General features: G+C 32.8%; 1 long non-coding RNA gene across 3 annotated transcripts; it reads right to left on the bottom strand.

Moving 5' to 3' along the window:
* Positions 1–4,537: 4,537 nt before the first annotated feature.
* LOC149775972 (uncharacterized) lies at positions 4,538–8,941 on the bottom strand. Of its 3 annotated transcripts, none has more exons than XR_016416068.1 (4): positions 8,832–8,941; positions 7,932–7,961; positions 6,960–7,054; positions 4,538–4,717 (listed from the first exon to the last, which is right to left on the bottom strand). It is a non-coding gene; the product is annotated as an uncharacterized LOC149775972 (long non-coding RNA). The 3 variants fall into 3 exon arrangements; XR_016416069.1 differs by lacking the exon at positions 4,538–4,717 and adding an exon at positions 4,964–5,145; XR_016416070.1 differs by lacking the exon at positions 7,932–7,961 and having other exon boundaries at positions 8,832–8,930.
* Positions 8,942–10,478: the final 1,537 nt, after the last annotated feature.

Raw genomic sequence — 10,478 nt, forward strand, 5'->3', positions numbered from 1 at the left:
ATATATATATATCTCAAGAAACGTCCGAGTTAGATCTAGTTTGATTGTTGGTGGATCTGTAACCTATGATGTTTACTTCTTAACAGATAAAGGGTCTTCGCATAGCAGTTGGATTTCACACTCGAAATATGTTATTCACATACACACACATACGTGTATTCTTAGTTTTGTAAGGACCTTGATATATGACCACATTTCGAGGAGCATAAGAAGGAATGAAAGTATATGTCAGAAATTTGAAAGTTAACTTAACTGTACGCCAGGCGATATCTGTATCACTTCATTTTTGCCGTATACTACTTTAAACATTATGAGGACTACTCTTACTTTACCATCATTGTGAGGACTCATTGTGAGGACTAATTACACACTATTAACGACATGACGCATTATATGACAATATCACAACTAAAGTTTAAATATTAGGCAGAATAAAACGGGAAGTTAAGGAAATTGCGTTCCATTCGTTTTACAGTTAATTTTTATTTTGTTTATGCATTAAAATCATATGCCCATAATTACAGTTATCAAAAATATGTGTGTACATAATAAATGAAGCAAAATATGGATGCTAGAAGGAAAGGAAGGGTTAGAATGCATACATATACTTATATATATATACTTATATATATATATATATATATATATATATATATATATATATATATATATATATATATATATATATATATATATATATATATATATATATGTTTGTGTATGTACATAGATAAATATATTATGGTTTTGAAATATTTAGTGTTAAGAGAGTATAGATATAAACGGGGGGAGGGTAAGTAAAATACGTTGAACTGAAATGTTAAAAAAAAAATATTTCTGAAGAGTTCATCTGATTTGCTTTTGGAACCGTTATTAAATTCACTTTTCTACGCCTAGATATGCTAACAGATCAACATGTACAATAATGAAAGCTAGACTTTATGGAATAATATTTTGTACTTCAAACTAAATGATTTGAGAACACTGACTTAGTCATTTCCTTAACAATAATCTCTAGTCACCATGAAGTCGGCGACATGCATTTAAACTCTCTCTGACTAGCTGATGTTTGAGAAATAGTTTAGTACACTTATTTTATTTTGTTTAATTCTTTTTCAAACAATAAAGAGTTATCAACCTTCTATAATTTTCATATAAACAATCATACAATACATGATAAACACCGATTGGGCTGCTAGTGATTAGGCTGATTTGATAAGGCATCTAAAGAAATAGAAACGGCTATAATAATTATGGATAAGTATTTTAATAAGCATGCCTTTAAACTAAATCTCACAGGAGTTACATTATTAAAATCTATAAATATTACCTAATTACTATAAAATAGGCAACATGCATCAAAATAATCTTTGAGAAGCTGATCGTTTAGAGTCTGGAACCTCGGCATACAATGCAGCCCGCAATCTTTCCATGGTTGTGTTTGGGCTTGAAGTCGACTTACCACGAGATTTATATATTTTTCATTAAAAAAAAAGCGGCTTGTCGAACATCCTTTTAATGAAAAATTATACGAGTGGTTTACAATTGATACAGCGTACATACTGCATATATATTATATTTATATCACATGCAAATGCATATGTTTGCACTTTGAATGGAGTTTAAGATCGACTACAGGCAACTGTGTATTGACCAAGTGAATTAACTACTCACATCCCTACCGAGTGTATCCACTAGACAATGCAGTATGTGCCTTTTAATGCTATGTAAAATCACCTTCGCAATTGTATAAGCTGATTGTTTTCTGTTTGAGCTTCTGCTTTATAAATTGATAAAATCAGTATAAGACTCATTTGTGATATAAAATTGAAATATGGTATTAATAAAGAAAGTAAAGTACTACAAACATGATTAGCTCAATCATTGACATGAACGTTCAGCCCTTCACGGATCAGCATATGGAAATTAGTATGGAATAGAAACCAAGCGAAATGATGAACAAATAAGAGTTAATTTAAAGTATTTTAATATACTTACAGCTGATATAAATCATTATTCTGCTTTAATAACAGTATTAACGACCATAAACTCACTCTCTGTCTCTATCTGTATCTCTGTCTGTCTCTCTTTGTCTATCTGTCTGTCTGTCTCTGTCTCTCTCCCTTTGGTCGGCTTGAATTAAATTTTACCATCATTCATAAGACCAAAGGCATCATGGGATGACACAAACGACGTTGCTCCTGTTGGCTCGTCTTTTCATAGATTTTTGCCCGTATCTTGCTACTGTGGTCCGGAGAGTGTGTGTGTGTGTGGACACTTTCATATTTAATTAATAAGAATCGATTTTATAACATTATACAAGGTTTAAGAAACAACAACTAAACATTATATGCACAACAGTGTGGACCGCTCCGGTGGACTAGTGGTTAGTGCCTCCGCGACGGATGCAGGAGGTCCCAGGTTCGAACCACGGCCTAATCACCCAAAGACTTATAAGAATGGCACTCCTTTTTCGCTAGGCGTTCGTCATTAACAGCTTAGTGTTAGGACTGCTCGGCCTGGTGTCAGTATAATATTTTTGGCGGGGGACATCATGCTACATGTCTACGGCATGTTTCCCCAGTGCAAGACATCACTATAAACTGCCACTCTGCAGATATCGTAGGAATATGACTGAAAACTTCCTAAGGCTACGTTAAAATATCAGATCACAAACTCATATCATAATATATGTTTCAGTACCATTTAACCAAAAAAATTACCGTATAATATCGACAGGGTTTGTAACGTTCTCTCATTGATTATATAAATCCCAAGGCAAGTGCACAAATGACGTTACAACGAACCACATTCTTGTATGTTACTTGGTTTAAGTTGAATTTCAATGTTTGTATGAATCCCAAATTCTTTATCTCCCTCACTCCAGGTTTCTGAGTAGGGAAAAGCAGAAAGGATTGCAATGAAATGATTATCAACAGTCTGCTTAATACACCATTCCTATGGAGATAATACAAAACAGTATGCATCCTTAACCAACAATGTTTAAATAGATTAGTCTACATATTAACAGACACTTTTCAAATAGCGGATAATACATTAGTGCTTATTTCAAAAGATATTTATTAAACTCAATGAACAATTTTATGTCTTGCTTTTCTCGAGAAAATAAAAATGAACATGTTCGATTACATTTGTACATTCATTTGCAATAAGCACAACTGTAAGAAAATATTAATCACAAGACGTGGTATTTATATAGATAATCTTACATTAGCTACCATCAGAAATTATATTTAGAGAATTCCATTATCTTTTATCCTTTTGCTTGGCTTGAGAGAAAAAGCATTTAAATGTGTTGTACAAGATTTAAAAATTTCATTTGAAATTGGGGGGAAGTTAACAGTTTTATTTATCACAGGACGAAAATTCCATTTCCTTTAAATGTCTCTGAAATACAATTGGAGATTCAGACGTTACGCATTTGTCATAAATGACATAACGATGTTATATGTGATTCTTGCGTTTTTAAGAAATAAAGTAATATCGAGAAAGAATGCATGGATTAATCAACATAGTACCGTAATCATGTAATAAAGCATTGAATGCAATGATCTCACAAAATAATTATTATTATGTTCTTGACTGAATATATGCATGATCTTGTGGTTGTTGTAATGATTGTTATTGTTATTGTTATTATTATTATTATTATTATTATTATACATGGGTTCTTTTGTCCAATTTAATAAGACACATTTGCCTCAGTCTCTTGTAGGTGACATTGTCCAAAATAAAGTTTATTGTCTAAGTGACCGAATCATTGATTATTTTATTTCGATAAACGACTAATGTATAGTCTGCATTTTCTCTATGTGTGTGAGTTTAAAATTAGGAAAGTTATCAATAGAAGTAAACATATTTATCTTGGTCTGAATCAAGGACATTGTTTTTAATACGTTCTTTATTACACTTTTAATAACAGAATCTTTTAGAATGGAATTTTTCTTTAAGTAGCAGTGTTTGTTAAAAAATGATATTTGTGACCTAGGTCAAGTAGAGAGCTTTATGGTCTTGTCTACCGGAAAAATGTTTTATTCCTGCGATAACATCTAGGCAGAAATCATTTCTGTTGTTACATTCAGATTTTGCTTAGGGGGAAATTACTTTTTTGTTCTGGAAATGCGAAGTGCTCTATAATATGCTTGGAAATATACATTAACTTGGAATTGTGGTGAAATCAAACAAGGAAACGTCGGATTATATTACTGTGATTCAACAAAGACTGCTTGCACATGATTACAATTCAGGTCATTCGTACATCGGTACATTAGAAACTACAGGCCACTACATATCAACACCTACAGCGTTGGAAATTCTTAAGAATACCATAACGTTTATTGAGAACTGTATTCATTGGCACTTATATTAGTAATTCCATAATCAATTGACATTAAATTCGCAATATCATAAGGTCTTTTTACATTTTCACTTTGCATTGTAGGGAAATACATTTTGTACTGAATTGCACACATGATCATTGCGTGTCACTATGAATTATTTTATAACCATAGAGTCGTGATAATAAATATGTTTTATCAATATTCCTTACAGAAAAGTACATTTACAAATGCAAACTTTCCATTAATTTATAGCGTCCGCATCATATGAAGAACAAATGAATGCATGGTATTCGGGTCACCAGTTTTCAACCGAAAGTAGGTATGTCACAGAAGTGACACCGGTATTCATAGCCAGACTGAAAAGAACAAAACAAAGTATCAGAGAGATGTAAAAGACCAAAATTCTTCTAAATGTATCATTAACCCATTAATACTTGCATTTCGGTCTCAGTCTGAAAAACGTTAAAGTATCAAAGTTCATTTTGGTAGCATGCTCTCAATGGTCTAATCTGCTATATCTTGCACTCCATCAAACAGACGACAATACTGACAGGTATAGCCGCTACTGCCGCTACCGATACAAGTACATCACAAACTAAGTTATTGATTTTCGAGTCTGGAACTACAGTGATTTGTGACCAGTACGCATTCCACATGACTATACCCAGCTTTCATTATTGCGCGTATTCCATTGGGCATGTTTGCTACGCTTCGAGGTTATATGAAGTCTCATTACGTCATGTCAGATACTGAATCCATAAGTACCCTCACCATGGGAACTCACCTAAAGAAAACATATAGTATTGCTTAATAAACAGTCAGTGTCACATTTTAGTAGTCGAGTTCATAATTATTTAAAACTTTATCTATCTATATATATACCGAACCGCATCGCTACTAATTAATGCATATCTGTATAGATACCTCGTTAATTTATACAGTATAGATAATGTCCTGCAAGTAGATTTGAAAGTTTAAGTTACTCTAGGTGCACATTAAGTGGTGTGTTATGATGTACGAGTTGCATGAGCTAGGGGTAGTGTGAACTTTGCATATAAAGAGCTAAATTGCAAACTGAACATTCTTGCTGCAGAATTGCTAGAGGTAGATATAGTATCGAATATATTTACCAATTTGCTTAATCACATAGAGAAGAGCAATACGTTCACATTTAATGTATTTTTATATCTTGCAATTTTAAAGCATTCTTATTAAAGTTGCAGTCCTTAATTATGACACTTTTAGTGTTGAAGAGGTATAGCTAGACATGTAATTGTATGAAATGTGTATCATGTTGAATATTACATACCTCATTTAGACAGATTGCAAGATATTTTCTATGAATCGTTAATACCTATAGTGAGTTGAAGTCACTCATTTGTAATCTCAAATATTTATTGTACATATCTATATCTGTCTAGAAATTAATTACTATGAAATTATAGCATATGATTCACATATTAATTATATTAATGTTACGAATTAGAGTCGGAATCATTATGAATAGGTTCGCATCTGGTATGTTAATCTTTATAGTTTATTCGTAGGTGGCACGCTTGCATGGTTATATGGGTACAACCTGTGTCAAACAGAACAGTCTAGTTGTTGTACTATACCATGCTGAACTGTATAACCAAGTATGAAATTAATTTTAAGTCCTGTGTGGACATGCATTTGCTTCATGTGTGGATGAAGATGTATATTATTTGTGGGCAGACATATTCCAGTCCGGTGGGCATATTTTATCGCTCCCTGTGTGGATGTAGATATTTAACTTTGTATTGGCTTGCACAATTTCGTCCCGTGTGGACCAGTATTGCTTGGTGTGATAACGTAAATCTTCCTTGAAAAGATAATTCTTATGAGACCGTCTGGTGTAGACAGGTTGTATCCCTGTTTGCGTGAAGACTAAAATTTGAAATAAACGTTCATTAACATAGAACTCTGGACATGGTTACGTTTTTATTTCGCTTGAATTTAGTGCTTGACTGATGTGATTCGTGTTTGCTGAGTGAACGTGAATTTGAATATGATTTGATATAGATTAAATGTTCATTTTATTATCATGTATTTGATACACGTTTTGCTTACTCATCCCACTGGTAAACATACAAATAGACAATCCTATCGTATATTGTAATAGTCAAGGTGTAAGTGTCAGAATATAGTTAAAATACAAACAAAAATGCTTGCTAGATTAGTTAGAATCACATTCAATACAAATCAATTAAATGATGAAAAGCATTTAGTAAATAACACTAACAGCTACCAAAGATTGATTGATTATGTTAATGTTTAGTATTATATTAGAGAAATTTACATATTTGAATATTATTATTAATATTGTTAGTATTATTATTAAGTCATTTACAGTCTTTGGAACTGAAATTGTCAACGTTTGTGGTAGAATCATAACCGCAAAATGATTTTATATATTTCGTTTGTATCGAACGTCCATTTACAAATTAAGGTAACCCAAGTGCCTTAACAACAAATTCAACTATGTATGCACCTCCATTCGTAATGCAAGCTACAAGAAATACGTCAGAACTGTATTAATAACCATTCTAATTCGTAAGTATCTATTCAAGAACATACCCCATAACAATAGCAGACATCCTGACATGCTCCACCCACACCGTAGCAGCCATGGCCGTCAGTTGTGCATCCAGGATCAAAGCAAATTCTAACAACTATAATAATAATAATAATAATAATAGCAATAATGGTAATAATAACATTAATAATAATAATAATCACAATAATAATATTATTAGCACATATATCCATTAATGCTCAATATCAAGCCCAAAAATGTGATTATTTTATGGAGATAATTGCATTCAATATTTCATTACAGGAATAGAGCATATTGATTAATCCATAGCTTTACTCGATATTACGTTATGGCTTAGAAAACGCATGAATCAAATATCATCTCGTCTCGTCATTTATGACATATGCATAAGGCCAGAGTCATTCAGCAACTTTTCAGGGTCATATCAATACAATATCAAGTCCAGAAACTGAATTATATTGTGGAAACCATTGAAAACAACGTTTCACTAGATAACAACAGTCTACAAAGCTACTTAACATTCATTGATCCATATAATATGTTTCAATAGCAGGTAATTTAGTACCACATCACGACCTAACACATGAGACAATGAACCGGTCTATGAAAGATTCATAATTAGTGATCAAATTGCATATCTGATTTTTTCAATACCACATCAGTTATATTTTTGATAAAATTTGTTAAGGTGTGATATAAAGAACCGTACATATGTACTCATTTCACGTGGAATACCTAAATCTCGTTGAACATTTTTCCCAGACGAATTAAATGACGAACAGTTTCCATTGAATTTTTAAATGAGCACTAACGAAGAATGCCTTTTACATTCGTGTTTAGTTCAAATACACACACACACACACACACACACACACACACACACACACACACACATATATATATATATATATATATACACGCACACACACACACACACACACATATATATGTACTCTGTAGATTTAACATGACACAAAAGATAAAACACTTACATGCATTCCCCACCACAAACAAAGTGGAGGCTATAAAGATAAAGATGATAATAATAATAATATTAATAGTGATTACTACCATCAGCAAATATCGATACTTATCACCGGTGATTATGATAATCATCGCAATACTTCTTCTTCGTCTTCTTCTATTTTCAATGTTCAAACTCTCTTGAAAAAATGTATTTCAATCATATTAGCTTAACAGTATATAGTTCGTGGAGCAGAGGCAATTCGCCAAAAATATTAAAGATATCATTTGCAGAGAAGACAACAGTAACTGACCTATCAACTATGTTATACCGCTTATATGCGACCGAGGTAACGTGTACTTGCAAGCTGGTATATAGGCAACTTTAAATTCCTCATACTATTCACATGTTGTTCACAGAAACCCTTATTGACAGATGTTATTACCAGCTTCATTCTAACATCAGATTTTGGTACATAATCTTAGAGAATCTATAACTTCAGTGTTCGATATGATGAACACACATGGGGGCAGTAGGGTCGATATGAAAAGTATTCTTTTGTTTCCGATAGGTTACGCTCAAAGTACATTGGACAAAAGGCTCACCGACACATAAATACAATGTATGAATAAGTTTAAGTAAGTACTGCGCCATTTTCAATATATGTGTGCTTCTATAATAGATTATATACGTCCTGCATTATATGCTCAGTATGCTGGTTATATGAAGACGTTAACATTTTGATGACATATGAGCCAGTTTAAACGCAAATTTTTTCATGATACGTTAACCTGCTTATCACATTTCTGATAATTGTAATTTGAAAACACACAGACCGAACATCATCACCTCATGTTTTTCAGCACCTGAGAGAAAGAGAAAGAGAGAGAGAGAGATAGAAAGTCTAAACTATTAGAATTATACTTACCAAGGCCAAGGAATACTAGGAAACGCTGCATGGCTAATGGGATCTTGCAATATGTGGATTCATTTAAGACTTCATGCCCCTTTGTGTCTACGTTCTAATTTATAGCAAACATAACGTGATGCGAACCCGGAAATGACTTATCGCATCTTGCAAATCTCATAATCTTGTTGATAACCTATTTTACGTCGCGCCTGTCAGCGTTTGAATTAAAATGTCAGCAATGATAGGAAAGTCTGAAGAATGAGTACCTGCTCCAGTCGTTCTTAAGATGTTTAGACGATGAGGGAGTGCCTTTATTGTTTTGTACATAAATATGTGATTAATAGAACCAAAACAATGAAAGGTTGCAAGCAATGCTTCAAAGTACCCGAACAAGCTCTTATTAATAATTTCGAGAATCAATCATTAGTTAGTGTCAACATGCTCAAGAGAAAAGAAGCAACACAAGTAAGTCGCCAACTAACTTACTAGCTAACACGATAACTAAGAACCTAAAACGTACATCTTTTCCAAACAGATTGGAGTCGATTTCCCTTCTATGAAGTTAATGTAGGTTTTTAAAGTAATCATAATGTCGTGGAGAAATACCAATGCTTCCATATAAGTTATTCTCCATATATTCCAGGATCTTTATTTACAAAATAAAAATTGCAACCAATAACGTCTTCAGCACATGGGTGTCATTCGTTACAAAAAATTGCAAAAAGACGCAATGCAGTTCACAAATAATGATACAGATACTTACCTAACTACTGAATCAACATGCATACATACCTACTTATCTACCTACCTACTTACCTACTTACCTTCCTACCTACCTACATACCTACCTACATACATACATACATATATACATACATGCATACATACCTAATGAATTTCCAATTAAATTAAATTGTTCAGGTATAGGTATTGTCCCATGTGTCATACATATATCCAATATCGATGAAAATTAGAAATCCCAGTCATATATATTTCAATTATCGCAGTGCTTTCGAGATGAAAGACGGGGATGATGTAATCACACTAGTGCATGTGTGTGTGTGTGTGTCTGTGTTTGTGTGTACGCTATTATTTTCAAGACAGGGGCATCACTCCTTGTAAAATAGTTAAGAGTAGATTTAGATCCGTAGATGTGCACAACGATGTTAGAATTCTGATCCATCCACATGTCGATGGGAGGGGATAGACGAGATGTATTGAAACGATTACTTATCAAATATTTTATGAATATTATGTATGATTATTGATTCACCTGTAAACGTTTAGAAACAGGTTATCTGTGTGACACACCGGGAACAAAACTTTTCTCCATTTCTGATAATTTCAAAATAAATGTATTTATTGTACATATCTATGTCTGTCTAGAACTTAATTACTATGAAATTGTAGCATATGATTCACATATTAATTATATTAACGATACAAATTAGTGTAGGAATCATTATGAATAGGTTCGTATTTAGTAAGTTAAATTTAATAGTTTATTCGTAGGTGGCATGCTAGCATGGTTATCAGGGTACGAAGATGTCGCCTTTGTAAAACAGAACAGTCTAGTTGTTGTACTACAACTTGCTGAACTGGATAACCAACTTAGGTAGTATTCTTCAGTTCTAAGTCGAGATGTATTTGCTTCCTGTGTGGATA

This window comes from Sinohyriopsis cumingii, chromosome 18 (assembly GCF_028554795.1).
Source record: "Sinohyriopsis cumingii isolate HCF-2022 chromosome 18, ASM2855479v2, whole genome shotgun sequence".
Classification (NCBI taxonomy): Eukaryota; Metazoa; Mollusca; class Bivalvia; order Unionida; family Unionidae; genus Sinohyriopsis; species Sinohyriopsis cumingii.